This window comes from Equus przewalskii, chromosome 30 (assembly GCF_037783145.1).
Source record: "Equus przewalskii isolate Varuska chromosome 30, EquPr2, whole genome shotgun sequence".
NCBI classification, from domain to species: domain Eukaryota; kingdom Metazoa; phylum Chordata; class Mammalia; order Perissodactyla; family Equidae; genus Equus; species Equus przewalskii.
Genome location: NC_091860.1, coordinates 26,419,600 through 26,426,136, shown reverse-complemented (window position 1 = coordinate 26,426,136; position 6,537 = coordinate 26,419,600).

The window sequence follows — 6,537 nt, the reverse complement described above, 5'->3', positions numbered from 1 at the left end:
GCTGTTTACATTTTAAAGATCCACATGTGAATTCAGAGAACCTTTGGGATTATTAGAAAGAAAGGAAAAGATGCATCTCTCAAATCTGTGAGGCAGGGTCAGTCTTTGAGTATGAAAAATTCTTAGATTGATAATATTTCTTGATGTTTGCCTCTCGCCAGAGGATGCGATGAACTAGTGAGCACTGACGGGAAGGGTTAGAACACCATCTGGTGTAAATCCCCATGCACACCTTCGCATCAGAGGTCAGTCGGACCTTCTCTGACTTCCTCAAAGAGGCAGGAAGCAAAGCTAAGCCTGGGTCCTCCTCTGTTACCATCCTTTCCTTCCCTTCTCTCTCCAGCCCTGGAGGGCTACTACGGTAAGGGGGAAGGAAGCCTGTGTGCTACTCCTCATGGGACGGGATGCACCCCAACCCTCACCCCACTCTTGGGACTTGATTCAGGGGCTGTTAATGACCCTCTCCATCTAAACTCCAATGGCTACTTACGGAATCATAGAGCTTAGAGGGAGTCTTGGCGACTGGTTCCATTATAACTAGAATCTAATGCTTGAAAACTCTGAAAGGTGGTTATATATTCTGTGCTTGAAGAAGTTCCCAGCTCCAGGGAACTTCCTACCTCCCAAGAGCCTGCCTATCTGTCATCTCTCTCTCTCTAATCTATCTCCTGTCTTATCTCTCTCTATCTTATCCGTCATCTACCTACCCATCCAGCTATCAGCTATCCATCTATCCATCATCTATCTATGTATCTAGTCTACCTCCTGTCTTCTCTCTCTCCTATCACCACCATCTCCTATCGTTCTTATCTCTCTCCTACCTTATCTATCTATCCATCACCTCTCTCCCTCTACCTATGTATCTGTGTGTGTATATATATGTTAGATGTGTGTTCAAAGTAATAAATGCATATAATTTAGCTGTTTCTCTTCAATATATCTCAAATAGATTTGTGTACTGCTCTTCTTGATTTTTAAATCTTGCGATTATTTTTTGGCTTCCTACTAATAAAGATGAGAATTTGTTTCACCTCCTCTCCCATACACATACCCTCCGCTCTCCCCCTATTCTCCCAATTACATTATAACTCTCAGTTTGATTAATTTTGCATTTACATAATTATTGGCATGTGAGTATTACTCACATTGGAGCTATTGAATGTATTGTGATTACCTTTGCATTTTTGAACAAATTTTTATTATTGTCTAGAATTAATAATTGCCTCATTTATTAATAAGCTTGGTTTTCTGTGTATCTATTCGCCCTCAAATCTCTGAGAGAACTGCAATCTCTTTTCAAACTCTTTAGCAACCAGATATTCCCACCTGTATGTTTGCTGTCCCTCAGGGACAACCTTCTTGTAGCTCTCTGCCATCCTGCTGTGGTCTGAACTGCTTGCTCTCCAGGCCTACACTTCAGCATCACTACTTCTTTCTGTACTCACCCTGGGAATTCTCCTTCCTTCACGCAGACTTCAATGGAGTCCACTGTTCCCAAGCTCCTTTGTCTTTGTCTTTCTTGCTTAATTTCCCCTCCTTGGAGTAAGCACCCCCCCACCAGACCTCCCCCCCAATTTCTTTTGGGTAAAATATAACCTCTTGATAAAGGGTGCATGGAAGATAAATTTTTAAGTATTTGCTTGTCTGAAAAGGTCTTTATTATAGCCTCACGTCTGAATGATAGTTTGATTCGTTTTGGAATTTTATGTTCAAATTTGTTTTCTCTCCATTTTAAAGACATTGTTTCATTGTCTTGTATCTTTCAGTGTTACGATGAATAGTCACATATCTTTGTGTGCCCTGATCCACTGCATGTGGCCTCCTTTTTCTCTCTGGAAGGTTTCTGCATCTCTCTAAGTCACCCGTGTTCTGAAATTTCTTTATTACGTGCTTTGGTGGGGATCTTCTTTTCATTCATTTTACGGGCGTCAAAACAGCCTGTTCAATCTGAAAACAGCATTTCAGTTCTGAGTTGTTTTCTTGTACTGTTTCTTTCATGACTTCCTCCCCTGTGATCCCTTTGTTTCTCTTTCTGTAACTCCTGTTATTTGGACATTGAACCTCAGGACTGAAACTTTAATTTATTCATCTTTTTCTTAACATTTTCTAACTCTCCTTTTTTTTTGGTGAAGAAGATTGGCCCTGAGCTAACATCTGTTGCCAATCTTCCTCTTTTTCCTTGAGGAAGATTGGCCCTGAGCTAACATCTGTGCCCATCTTTCTCTACTTTGTATGTGGGATGCCGCCACAGCATGGCTTGATGAGCAATGTGTAGGTCTGCACTTGGGATCTGAACCTGTGAACCCTGGGCCGCTGAAGCAGAGCATGTGAACTTAACCACTATGCCTCTGGGCTGGCCCCTCTAGCTCTCCTTTTGATCTATTTTCTATGGGATTTCTTTAACTTTATTTCCAACCTATTTGTTGTTGTTTTTATTTCTCTTATGAATTTTTAAATTTCCCAATTTTTTTCTTCTCTGAATGTTCTCTGAATTTTTATAGCACTCAGGTCTTTTTCATGGAGGTAATATGGATGTGATGCTGCCTTTTGTGTCTCTGAAGTTAATAATTATTGCTATCATTGTTATTTAGTTTTCTCCTGTTCCCCATATGTTCTCTGTTGTCTTTGTTTTCTTTCAGTTTTTTTTCCTTGTTATTTTGTTTTCCGTCTTTTAGGTTAGAACTTTTCTTCAAGTGCTTGGCGATTCTTGGTTATCTGTTTATATTTTGGAAAGAGACCCTAAAATGACGATTGGGAAAAGTGCCTGAGATAGGCTCATAGATTAGTGGGACTCACTTCAGGGCCAGGAGGCAGGAACCCAGCCATTTCCATGGGGTTCCCCAAATGGCTGCGTCTGTTGGCTTTTTCTCTTGGGCTGACCAGTTTCCTCAGAAAGGAGTCCAATAATTCCCAGCCATGGGAGAAACAATTATTCCGGAAATGAAGTGAGGGAAGGGGACTGGAGCCAGTGGAAGTCTCCCCATTCAATATGTGGACTTTAACTTAATCTCCCACCTTTCAGTATGATGACTTATCTCCACCCTCCACTGAGGGTCCCTGAGCGTGGATCTTCTCAAGGTCACCTTTTCTGGAGAGCAGATCTCTAGTCTTCTGCTGGCGGCTTGGTTCAGTGGTATCTTGGCTGAATGGAGACAGTAGCTCCAAAAGCTCCAACTGCAGCCTTTAAAGGGTTTCCACCTATCCCCCATCTTCAGCTCCATCTTGCACCACTGCCCGCCAGGATCTTCTGCACGATTCACATTTCTGCTCCTTTCTGAGATTCTATGAAACAAACAGGCCTCAGGCTTAGGATTTCTCACTCTACTGTACCAAGTCTTCTTCAACTTCTTTCCAGCTTCCAAAATTTGGTTAACATCTCTCATTTCTGTGGCCCTTTTCCTTGTTCACTTTGTCCTTTTAAATAATACATCTTTCTTAAAAACGTGAAGTGAGGTTGGGAAAGAGGTGGATGCAATGCTGTGTGCGGTGCACTGTGCTTCTTTATCCCTCAGACAACATGGCGGCTCGGAGTCCTTCTTTCTTGTTTTAGCTGAGATCTAATTCACATGTCTCTTATATGACTTACAGTTGATATCATTTTTACTTGTGCCAATGTTCTGTCTTCTCTAACGTCAAGCCAAATGAAGCAAGAGCAGTCCTTCTTTCACATAACTGTGGCCTTCAAATATTTTCCCACAGGACCACAGCTTCTCTTCTCCAAGCCAAACGACTCCAGTCCTTTTGGCTCTTCCAGTGTGCCATGGTTTGGCTTACTTTTATCTTTTTGACAACCTTCCTCTCAATGAGCTTCAGTTTTTTGAGGTCCGTCTTAAGATGTAACACCCAAACTCTTGGCACGGCCTGATGATTTCAGAATATGGCATTGTTGTTGTTCCTAGATTCCTTACTCTGCCTTTAATCCACTATTAGGTCTGCTCTGGGGGAGTAGAGGCCTTGGCGTGCAAGGCTGGAACTGAAGAAATCATCCCAATAGAAAGATACAGTCTACTGTAATATAGCATTCCTCAAATTGGGAGAATACCAGTGTTCTGAAGGTTCTTGCTACACATTTGAAAGTTATGTGTGTCTATACACACATATGTGTGTCTGTTATTTGGTTTCTGATATATATACATACATACATTATAGATCTTACAGATGAAAGCCTGATAACCAAGTACTACCATGAGATTGCAGAGCTGCGCTATCCAACATGGTAGCTACTAGACACATGTGACTGTTTAAATTTAAAATAAAGTAACTAATATGAAAAAAAATTTAAATTCAGTTTCTCAGTCTCAGCCACATTTCAAGTGGGCAATAGCTACACGTGGCTATTGGCTACTATTTTGTACAGCACAGATATAGTACATTTCCATCACTGCAGAAATTTCTGTTAGATAGTGTTGAAATCCAGGGCTTTTAGTGCATCTTGTCCATGACTGTGTTGGCACCAATGGAGTTACTTTGTCATGTGCTATGAGAAAAGAGCTGAGGTGCACTTAAGCATTAATGACAAACGAAGGTGAAGTGCATGGAGACACATAGCTGATTCTTCTTTGATAGTTCCAGTAGAGAAAAGCAGTGAATGAATTGAGTCACCACACCATACGTGGTCATCCAACCATGCTTGAACTCAAAAGAATTTGCTCTATGGTAGCCAGGACGCATTTATATTGGGAGTGGTGGTTTGGCTTCAGTCTCCCAATGTCATCATCACTTAAAATTAATATTGTTAATTTCAATGTTATTTTATTTGCATTAACTTTTTCAAACCATACCTTTTCTTTGTTTTTTTTAGCTATATAAGAGCAATAAGGCAGAGTTCATGTACATATTGCCCATATTTAAGTTTGATCCTCTCCTTTGGGGATGAGATAGAATTTTTTTTTCCTGTAAAAGAGGTCTCTGCATGATTTCTGGTGGGATACAGCAGTATAGTAACAATACTGATAGATGAGTGGGTGCCTCTCATACATTAGATGGTCTTCTAAATACTTCGCGTGTATTGTCTCATTCACTTCTCATGACGCTCCTGTGAGGTCGGCACTATCATTGTCCTCATTCTAGAAATGAGGGGACCAAGGCACCGAGTGTTTAAGTGACTTGTCCAGGGTTATGCATCGTGTAGTGGTGAAGCTGGGATGTGAATCCGGCAGTCTGACTCCAGAACCCACTTGCTCAGTCATGATGCTGTTTGGGCACACCCTTATAGTGATAGAGAACACAGGCATTGTAATGAAACAGCTCTTTTTTTAAGACTCTGGGCAAGATATCTAACCTTTCCAAACCTCAGTGTTCTTATTTGTAAGAGGGGGGCAATTATGCTGTCCTCACAGGGTTGTTCTGAGGAATAACTGGAATAATACACGCAAAGCACCTCGCAGAGTGCCTGGTACTTGGCGAGATTTTTCCATGAGGAAATCTTTTACTCCCCACTTGCCCACTAGAGGCTGGTCCAATAACCACTTCAGTCAATGAAGTGAATGCATTCTAATGATGTATTTTTTCAGTGTGCATAAATAAAGTTTTATTGGAACACAGTTAGGTTCACTCACTTACATATTGTGTATCATTTATTTCCTGTTACAACAGCGGAGTTGAGTGGTTGTGACTGAAACCAACATAGCCCCCAAAGCCTAAAATATTTACTCTTGGCCATTTACAGAAAAAGTTGACTCACCCTGGTTTAGATGACTTTCTTTTCATCCCTTAGCGAAGCATCCATTTTCCCTGGACATGTTGCTACCTACATGATTCTGGAACAAAATCAGGGTTTTCTTAGCAGAACCCTGGGGGGGTGATGGCTATGGGGAGGCACATAATAGTGTTGGCCTCATTGGGAGTATTCTTGGAGCTAACTGCCTTTACCCTTCCCCGTGCACATCATTTTGTATATAATGATGTATTTTATTGCCAAAGCTTCATCAGCAGTAGAACTGACATAGAAGGCAGAGAACTGAAAGGCAGAAAGTAGATTCCCTGCCTGGGGCATTCCTTTCCAGTCTCCCTGGTGGGACATCACTCCCCCTCCTGACAGGCCCCTTGTGGAGGCGTTGCTCCCACCCTCTGAGGGTGCTTTCCTGACAGTGAGTTGAGAGCTATACAAAAACAACGTTGGGGGTGCCTGCTCCATCCCCAAATAGTTTTGGGCTTTGGGCCTTTGGGCCTGCTCTTAACTATTGTCCTTTTAAAAGACAAAATGAGGAGGGAAAGGCATCACCAACTAGTGTCAGCCAAGGCCTCATGCAGGAGGTGGGAGCTTCAGCTGGGCCTTGGGGAGTGGGTTGGTTTTTGGGTTGTTTACAAGATGTGGAAGGACCTTTCAGGCTGGTCGGAGAAAATGAGTCAAAGTTCTGGGATAGGAATACACCTCAGGTATGTAGGGGAACACAATGAGTCAACCAGTCTGATTCTAATGACTGTGTGGTATGTTTTGTCATAGTTTAGTTAATCTCTCTCTCTCTCACACACACACACACACAGGAGACACACTCAGGATTCTGGGCTCAGGGCTTCCAAGTATCCATGGAGAAA